The following is an 11,033-nucleotide window of genomic DNA, read 5'->3' as shown; positions in this document are numbered from 1 at the left end:
CCCGATAGCCGATAAGGAAGAGGGGGAGGAGGAGACCCAAAGGAAAAAACGCAGGGGCCACACAACACACACCACACACCCCCCACCCAACCCCAACAAACAAAAAAACATGAAAAAAAAAACAAGACGACATCTTCCAAAGATGCACAGACAAAAACACAGAACCAGGGTATGAGAAAGGAGGGTGCGACAGGCAGGACTGTAAAATAAGGAAAGGGACTGCACGTCCCTACCCCCACACACCACCGCCCCGCCACACCTGAGGGGGACGGGCGGAAAGACAACCCCGTGGCCTCTGCCACAGAAAGTGTGTAATAGAGAAAAACTGTTCATCGACCAAATAATATCTACTTCTCTCTATGGCAAAACATATTCGTCAGAGAAAACAAATCCTAATAATTATTTCCATATCAATGTAGTGGGAGGGAAAAGTAGCGCCCCTCTCGCCCAAGATTTAATGGAGTACTGTCAAAGTGTACAAATACCAAACGATACCTAGCAATAACATAACAGTGCGAAATTACACGGAAATCTCAATACATCAGCAGACAGCAAAAACGATTATATGTACAAATAAAACAAACATGGCGACACGGAGCTAGCCAAATGCCAATAAATACATTTACCTCAACAGCTGGTGCAATGTGGTAAAAAATCCCCAGACTGGAATGCAGCCTCTTCTACCTGGCCAGACGAGGACACAGGTAAGCACAGGACCTGCAGTAACCCTGGCAGAACCGGGAACCACTAGACAGATTGACCAGAAAGCCTTCCAGTTCAAAACCAGTCTGTGAGGAGACGGAGCAGAGAGACGCTCCAATGTGAACCATGAACGGTTCACTCAGAAGCATAACCGCACATATTCCTGTGTATGGCAACCCTATCGTCTCAAAAGCTGGATCCATGCCGTCTTCTCCAAGAATGGCGAAATAGAAAAGTAGTGTCTTTACTGTCGACCATGACAGTGTGTGTGTGTGTGTGTGTGTGTGTGTGTGTGTGTGTGTGTGTGTGTGAGAGAGAGAGAGAGAGAGAGAGAGCGACACAGAGGGAGCAACACAGAGACAGACAGACAGACAAGGCAGGTAAACATAAGTTACTTTGCCAACTCCGCAGCGCTCCGAATGGTACAGACATTGCGTTTCATCCTCACCATCCACACACTGCTCACGTCTGTCACAGGGAAAGTGCCTATACAGCTCAGGCCACTCACTCCTGGAACAGTTCCACTGAGCTTTAACTCGATAAGGTTTGCTCCGCTGGAAAGAAAACACAACCGCGAAAGCGCTAGTGGCATAGGACCGCTTTTGGTGATCAGGATACAGGATCGACACGGGAGTAGACCCATTAAGATGCTTATCACTTGTAGCAGAAACAGATCGGCCTGATCCGAGCCAGGCTGGTGGTAAAAATGAAGGCAAACTGTTAGGCCAGTAGCTTTTCTTTATCATCTGTCCACATAGTCCGAGAAAAAGTCGAGGGTTACCGAATGGCCGACGTGTTTCATTGTAACTCAAAAAGAGGATGTGGCTGACTGGAACATTTAAAGTTGCACAGCTTGTGTCGTAGGTGTTGATGATTTTGGGCACCAGTATGTGACCTGATGACAGAGAGAGAGAGAGAGAGAGAGAGAGAGAGAGAGAGAGAGAGAGAGAACAAGAACAAGAACTTTAATCTCCAGGCCTCCGGCCCCTAGAAAGAGGTCAAATTGCACAATATGGTGATCACGCAGCGACAACAAAATGTAAAATACATACTAATTTAAACCTGCAGAACAAAAGTGCTTCTTTTGCATAGTAAATTAATTCTAATGTTCATCATTGTTGTCACAGAGTTCCTGTCGTATCTTAAGTGCATTAAATATATAAACGCAGTGTTTACGAATACTATAAACAGAACCATTCTTCAGCAAGTGAACACACCATTGACCTTCAGAGTTCAGATGTTTTTGCCTCAGGTTATTGTAAAGGACACAATTGTTTTTAAAATGGTTTTCATCTTCGACCACATTATAACGTTTACATGCGTAATTTGAATTACATTTGAATGTTCTCCTAAAAAATGATCAATTCACTGGGAGCAAACCAAGCCGTGATTTTACCAAACAGTCCCTAAAACACTTTTTATCCACAAAGTCAAAATATTGCTCACACTGAAAACCAGTTGAAAACAATCTGTAGTTATGTTATATATCTTCAGACATTACTGACTCGTCCCACTCTTGCAGAAATATATCTTTCATTCTTTGCTTAAATAATGACAAAAAAACCCCACAAACAAAGCCTTGTTGCAACCAGACATATCCAAACCCAAGTCTAAATAAAGTTGTTTTTTTTATTTTAGTAAAGACACCCAGCATTTTTTCCCCTTCCGTCCAGGTTAAACAACATCAAATATGCCTGTCTGGGTAATTGGTGCACATTCATATTCAGCAAACTTAACCAGTACTTGATACACCTTATAGCACTATTTATATACAGTGGATAACGTCCTAGTTCGCTGCATGCAAACTTGTTTGGTACTCAAAGTGGTATGTTCAAAAAACGTTTACATGCGAAGGAATGAACCTTCTCAATATTATCAAGTCTGTTAAGACCGAGAGAGAGAGAGAGAGAGAGAGAGAGAGAGAGAGAGAGAGAGAGAGAGAGAGTCACACTCAGACTCATACTGATGGTATGTAGTGCACAGGCTATTTACGCATCGAAAGCGTAAAAAAGGTAAGAGAGAGAGAGAGAGAGAGAGAGAGAGACTCAGACTCAACTGATCCATTCATCCAAAATTTCATAGCCCCTTATGAACGATGGGCAAATAACATACGTACTTTTTGTGTACATATTCTGCCTTTCACGAGTAAACCACACGCTTTAAGAAAATACTTTGGACACGCGAAGTCAAATCAAGTGGGTATATTGCATCACAATTAGTTGATGCCATCAGTAAGCAACATCTAGAATCTAAATAAACATGGACATATAGTTGCAGCTGGTCTTCGTATACCGAACATGACACAAATTATTGTTGAAGCCTTGCTTTTCACTCATACACTCTTTCAGGTGATGATGAACGAGTGATACTGGATATGACATACCATGTCTGTTGGGAATGACCAACATATAAAACACGTAAATAAGACGTTTACATTGAGAAGATCGTACTCAAGTGGCGTTTTATGTTTGTTTGTTTGTTTTTTCTGTCAAAACATCACAACAAAGCATTAGGCAAGGTTGACCAAAGATGGTTTTAATAGACCAGTGTCCAACAGAAATCCAAATAGGGCAACAGTGCCGGAAGTTTGGACAATGTATTGTGGGATAGTTTAAAAGAAAAAATACAACAACCTCTAAACATTTAACATTATGAATTCTGGTGTGAATTTACTAAGTATAACCTGAACTGATTATACAACATTTCCATCGTCGTGTTACACAATACACTTTCATTACCCTCGAACTGTTCATGATGATGGTGATGATGATGATCAGCATCATCATTGTCATCATCATCATCACTAGATGATGATCAGCATCATCATCGTCATCATCATCATCACTATTATCATTATCATCATCATCATCATCATCATTATCCTGCAAGACCTGCAAAGAGAAGCCTGCTTAAAATACATCTTTAGCACGGTATCAGGTTTGCTTTTTGATCAATGGATCACGTGGAAAGCACATATACAGTAATGCGACATGCGCTATAGCAAGACATCTTAACAAACAAATAAATAAGAATAGATAGATATGCTGTAATGATTCTTCGCCTTTTCCTTGGAACCTGTTTTAAAGAATACAGCCGATTCATGAATGGAGTTACAACTTGCGTACAGTCAAAATCGTGAGAGCCAGTTGTGGAAACAAAGGGATGCTATATATGTATATACATGCGTATATGCCATCGTCATGAAAGATTTATCGTTGGTGAATATATATACACACACACACACACACACCACACACATTATATATATATATATATATATATATATATATATATATATATATATTTGTGTGTGTGTGTGTGTGTTATATATATATATATATATATATATATATATATATATATATATGCTTACATGCCATCGCTATAAACGATTTATTATCACGTTAACCGAAAGTCATGCCGGCGATAAATCATGAAGCCCACAGTTAAGGCATTATTGATTTTTAAACACCAGCACCAAGGAAATGCCATTGCCATAACCAGAAAGTGAACATTGAGAACATATAATGGTTAATTATTGGCCTAATAACGAAAAGTTGCGTCTTGACCGTCATGTTCAGTTGTTCAGTATCTTGAGTATCCTCATCATCTCACTCAGGCTTGAACAGATAAGTGTATGGATTCACCTATCTATTGTACCATCAGTTTTCAGCGGTGAATGAAATGCTAATTGTCGCTCTGTTTCTAACGGAAGAAAAGCGATACAACTGACTTTTTTTTGCTGATAAAATGGCACAAACTTACACCCAGCAAATTCATACGTCGATCATGCCTCTTACTATGAACTAATCATGTACTGTACATCTGAAAATGAAGATTTTTTTTTTCAAACGGTTTGCCGTGTACTTGTATAAAGTGTTTAAACGTCGGGACACGATTGTCTCCTTTTTCAACTTTGGCCTAGGAATTTATAACATTTATTTCTAAAACCTTTATATAAACGTTTCTAAATTGGGGCTTTATCAGAGAGCTGTAGAAGAAGAGAAACATGTGCTCTGATTGCAATCAGAGAATGGCATCCATATTCAACATGTACCACAAGTGCGTTAGCGCATGCGCGGTGTTATTCGAGATTATAATAAGGCTTTAATTCTATACTACATTTCAGTGTGCCTGTATCTTATATGATTTTTACTCATGTGCACAAAGACGAAAGAGATGTAGAGTGAGTGCCGACAGATATGTAATCAAGGCCAACGAAGCCGAAAATTTGGGACAACTTGTTTGTGGGACTCTTTTGGACTCTTATCAATTTTACCAGTTCTAAATTACATGTATAGGTATATGTGTATTGTATATTTTTCATGTATATCTATGTCTTTTCAAGACGATGCTTGTGACCAAGCCATAGCATAGGCATACTGCAACTGGAATAATATTGAAGGTGTACTGATGAAATTCATATTTGACTTCACTGCGCTCTTTCTCTCTCAAGAAGGAAAGTAGCAGACTGGTTAAGACGCTCATCAGCCGACGCTATGTCCGTGAGGGCCTGGGTTCGATTCCCGCTCTTGCCCTTTCTGCCAAGTTGGATCGAAATAAAAAACCAAACTGAGCGTCTTTTCATTTGGATGAAAGCGAGGTCCTGTGTGCAGCACGCACTTGGCGCACGGAAACAGAACCCACTTCAACAAAATCCTTGTTCTCTGGCAAAGTTCTTAGGAAGATATGTACACAAATGCATGGGTTATGTTGGTGCCAGGCATTTGCCTAACAGATGTGGCGTTGTGTGGATATGGGTTTGATCCGAACGCAGTGACGCCTCCTTCAGAAACTGCACACACCCGCCTCTCTCTTTCTCGCTTATTCGCATAGTTTACATCGTTTTCAGTCATTTTTAGGAACAGGCCAAACTCTGAAGCTTTTCAATTAATTCGCTGTTAACAAATAAATGAATTTGCAAACAGTTGTGCTGTGCTGAAAACTCAAGGCTGTATTTAGTCATACGGTTATCTACTCACTCACCAAGAGATGGGGATAAGTGAATGACTTTTAAACCGTCTGTATCCGACCTGTTGGCGGCAGCGTATTTCAGCCGTATTTTGGGACGTTCTACATTCGCCTTGCGAGGTAACAGTTTTAAAACAATGCTGTTTGTCCAGCTGTAGACATCCTCGTTTATAATCGGACACCACAAATAATCCAGGTGGTACTGAATATCGGGATACACACGCTTCTCCCCTCTAAACTGTAGTGCTTGGAAACCGACATGATAGCAATAGGTTACCCGCAACTTTAGGACCAACCAAAGTGGAACTTCAAGCTGGAAATAGCAAACGTGCAGGTGGCTTTGGTTAAATGTAAACCAGATGTTAGTAGTGCCTTCTGTAGTAATTGATGACGTAACGATGCATCGCTGGCCATCTTTAACAGGTAGGCTGAATGAATTCGAGTCGTTCCTGTGTTCAACCATTCCTTCTTTTGTGTTCTCGCCAGTCGCCGTATTATTCCACACGATCAAAATCACAAGAGAAATAGGTTTCAACAGACCAGATGACATGGTTCTGCTTTGAAACTTTTCAAAGGGCTGTCTTATCAAGCAACATTCAAAACTGCACCATGTTAGTCTTTTCAAATGTCTATTAAACTTTCAAGAAACATCATTTTTGAAGAGCTTGTTACTGTATGCAAGTACTTTATACACAGGGCTTAGTTATACACACACACATACGTGCACATGCGCGCGCACACGCATACATACACACACGCTCACACACAAACTCCCCCCTCCCCCCCTCCCCGACACACGCACGCCCGCAAACATTCACACACATAGTCATAAGATGGAATATTTGTGTCACCAGCATTCGGTGATAAATGCACACGCACACACACACATACGCACACACACTCACACACATGTTTACATGCGTACGCAAGCACACGCACACACACACGACACACACACACACAAACACACAGACACAGACACGCACAGTAACACACAGAGACACATACACACAAACAAACAAACAAACAAGTGCGTTTCTACACTTCATTTTCAAGTAATCATTTCCCCCGAACAGTCAAGATTCCACCTTTAAAATCGTTTTCTTTGTGTAGCCATGTACCCGAGTGGTATATAAGGGTACAGTGGTACAAAAGAACTAAACTGAATGATTGACTTACTGAATTAAAGGATATACAAGAATCCCCACGCACAGGCCAGGAACATATAGAGGCCAGTCACAAAAGGGTTTTTCTATTGTTTCATTTCTACAGTAGTTAATTAGAAGTTAAGAAGAATAAGAAGAGATAAAACAAAGATGAGGAGAATAAGAAGAATAAGAAGGCAGTGCCTGGAATGACACAAATAAATGTCGTTAGCACAACATGTCGGCACAAGTGAATAGTAAAGCACATGTATACATATCAGATGGAAAGACTATCACTCGGTTTGGGATCAGCAACAATATACGATAAGATAATGCATATGTGTGAAGACCAAACACTGACATCAAATGACATTTCAAATACATTACATAGTGTAGATAAAGTAATTGAAGCTATGATGATTTAGTGAAAGTACACTGACAGTATTGATTAGGTAAAGCTTATACTGTGTCAAAATGACTCATGTTGCACTGTACTGGAGTAAGCCATACAGGAGAGAGCATGATAACTAAATTACAATTAACAGACTGATACATATCAGGTGGTTTTAACCAATAACTGATATTAATCCAACACTATCTTGTAATCACCACAGAATACTACACACATCTTAAGAGTACTGAGTACACTGTAACTGTGAAGCTATAATACTGAGAGTCAGTGAAAAACTGTTGCAGCATAACTGATGTCAGCATGTAAAATAATACATGAATAGTAAACGAGATAATAGAATCAGTGGCTTTGAGATTATACTTGCAAACTGATAGACCAGATAGTAAGTGAAGAACCATCATAGCTTAACTCTTTCCATATGAATGGCAAAAGAGACGACATCAACAGCGTTTCACCCCAATTACCATCATCAAAATATTGCAAGTGGAAGGCGCTTATACTGAAGACGTGAATGTGGACAAAGAATACCACAATTCTGACGATGGAAGCTAAAGGTTGGGTCATTCAGACACCCACTGGACATCCGAGGGGTCTGTGTAGAGGAGAAGAGAGGACTGGCCACACTGAAGCGGGATAAGTAACCTAACCTTCATCAGTGGCAGCAGATGAGAAAGAATGCGTCATCCACTAGAACATTCTCCAACAAACTATCAGTGCAGATGCGTCATTGACTGAGACGTCAAGAAGAATCAAATGGAATACTGCACCAAACATATGATGACATGACAATTTTCTAGACCAATCATAGCCAAGCTGTGACTACATGTCAAAGCAATAACTGAACAAAGCAATAACTGAAAAAAGCAATATCAACATACTCATATGAACACAAGTACTGTATCGAAGAATACAATTTACAAATCCTCAGCACACACTGTACTTAAAACAATACATAGCGAGATGTCAGCCTCTGGGACAACACACACACACACACTGCTTGCAAAACAGCAAGAGAGAAAGAGAGCAGGCACCATCCAGACTGGCCAGGTGAAAAGTGACCACTAATCACCCACTCCGTCTCTTTATGCAAATTAGGCGGACTGCAAAGACAATCGCGTGTGCCGCGAAACAAATCGGCTCAAATGCACCTAAATTTGCTTATCAGTGTGTTAGTTACAAGGTGTTCAGTGATAGATCTCTAAATGATTCCTGAACCGATTTCCGTCGGATAGGTCACAAAAGAAAGAGCTCAACACCAACTTTCTAATGAGTATAAAATGAAGTGTTGATTATTTATGATGGATTTATAATCTTAATTAAGTCACCTGAAAAGGGTCAGTTTTGGCGAGCTCATCGCGGAAAATTACAAACTGCTTTAAATCAGTTTGACGTAGGCAAACACACATGGATTAGATTGAAAGATGGAAATGCGACGATTCTGCTAGTATATAATACTTGTAGTTTACTGTTCCGACAAAAGAGATATTAATTAAATACGCTGCATCAGAAACACAGATTAGAGCTCGCCCAATTGCGTACAGTAACAACACTTAGCTGGAGTGGTTTGTGGCGAGATAAAATGATGTAAGCTTAGCATCAGCTGAAATCTTTAGACTGACGGATGATTAAAATGATATCAAGTAAGCTTCTAGCTGATTAACTCACTCAGTACGGCCAGTCCTCTCTTCTCCTCTACACACCCCCCTGGATGTCCAGTGGGTGTCTGAATGACCCAACCTTCAGCTTCCGTCATCAGAATTGTGGTATTCTTTGTCAACATTCACGTCTTAAGTATGAGAGCCTTCCGCTTGCAATATTTTGATGATGGTAATTGGGGTGAAACGCTGTTAACATCGTCTGTGTCACCGTTCGTATGGAGAGAGTTAATGTGTGTGTGTAAGCACAACACATATATTGCAGTGACTTAGTGCGTTGGGTTATGCTGCTAGTCAGGCATCTGCCTAGCAGATGTGGTGTAGCGTGTATGGATTTTTTCCAAACGCAGTGATGCCTCCTTGAGCAATTGAAGAATCTGAAATTGAAACTGTCAAGCAATAACTCAATGACTCCCAAATCAGTTGACTGTCCGTTCAGAATACTTGTGAATATAGGAACGAGAATGGCGTGTACTTTCCCTACACTTTTCCTTGGACTGAAAAACTCCAATCCAGGTTTCCCGAGGAGAAAAAAAAATGACAGATCAACATTTCATTTCAGTCACAAAAGTGAAAACCAACAATTAGATCTAAGGAGGCTGTAATGAAAAATGCGGGTTGTTCACGGCTAGTATTAGGACGAAAGGGGAGGTGGGGGCCGGGGGGTCAGAGGGGTTGCTGGTGGTCAAACGAATGAGGCAAACAGAAGGAAAAAGAGAAGGATGCAAAGAACGTGGACTTGATTCAGTCTTCAAACAAGCACGATGGAAATGCAGAACCCTCTTGTAACAGACGCTGTGGACACAGGGAGTGATATGTGATGGGTGTGTTATTCGCCCACGCTTCCCCACTCTCTCTCACAACGTCACCATCACTATCATGATCGTCGTTGTCGTTGCCTCCCCCTTCCCCCCCCTCTCTCTCTGTTTGTCTGTCTGTATGTCGTGCACACACATACATACACAGCAGCGAAGACACACAAGGACATAGACACAGAGGCACAGCCTCAGACAGAGAGACGGACAGACAAAACAGACCCCCCACCCCCCAAACACATGACTAGAGGGGAAAGAGGCAGACAAACGTAACCCACAGTGCAAATGTAAGCGAATTTTGGAACTCTGCCTGTGTGAGTTGCTGGTTTTCGGACAAAACAATGCTTTGCGTGCAGCATATCTTCCCTGACCTGCCCAGTTTTACCTGGTTGTCATGATTTCACTGGCTACTACTATACCAGCCGTGAAGCTTTCATTTCTGTACCCCAGACTGTAGAAGCTGTTCTCCAGCGAAAATTTGCTGAAGTTGAATAAAAAGACAGGAACAGACTGCTGGTTTTTTTTTTTTTTTTAAATTTTTTTAAAAATATATATATATTTTACTACTTGCGGTATTTACTTCAGTATATTCTGTACAAGGAACGGAAACCATGACCCCAAGACAGTGTGATCTTTTTGTACTGACCCACTTTTCGTACTGCCCTTTCTGTCCTGGTCCCCTCAGTAGACATGTCAAACCGAACTTTTACACCAGGGTATGTGTTCCTGAAAGCTTCATACTTTAAACTCCACTGACTGCAGACAAAAGAAACATTCGGCTACATCCGCTTTTCTTCCCCTCCAATCCTGTGTGACCAACGAGTGAACTTACACGCACTGTTGTGAATACTACTCATTCCGTCTTGAAGGGAAAAATTGGAGATATTGCCAAAATTCCCACGGACCTGCATGCAGAAGAAAGTGGTCGCCTGTGGACTATCACTACGCTTCATGCTGGCCCACAAAACTCAAGATGACGACTTGTGCCCCACCATCCAGTCCGTCATGAACGTTGTCAGCCCCAGAATCCATGAAGCCATTCATAAAGATACCTGCATCCAGATTCAATCCGCTTCCCTTTGCTTCACTTCAATTAGGGAAACTTTGGAGATAATCAAGGCAATAACCTTAATGACTTCCAAGTGGCACTTATAAAGAATCAGTGTAAAAGAAGAAAAGAAAAGAAAAAAAGAACTAAGGGATCTCTGGAGAACCCATGTTAAAAAAAAAAAACCCGGAAAAAATGCTGCCTTCGAAATAGGACATTTTTTACTGTACACATTCAAGGTCTCCCCTTGCTCCTAACAGCACAACATCCACTGTAAAGGAAGTC

This window comes from Babylonia areolata, chromosome 19 (assembly GCF_041734735.1).
Source record: "Babylonia areolata isolate BAREFJ2019XMU chromosome 19, ASM4173473v1, whole genome shotgun sequence".
NCBI lineage: Eukaryota > Metazoa > Mollusca > Gastropoda > Neogastropoda > Buccinidae > Babylonia > Babylonia areolata.
This window is presented reverse-complemented; position numbering follows the sequence as displayed.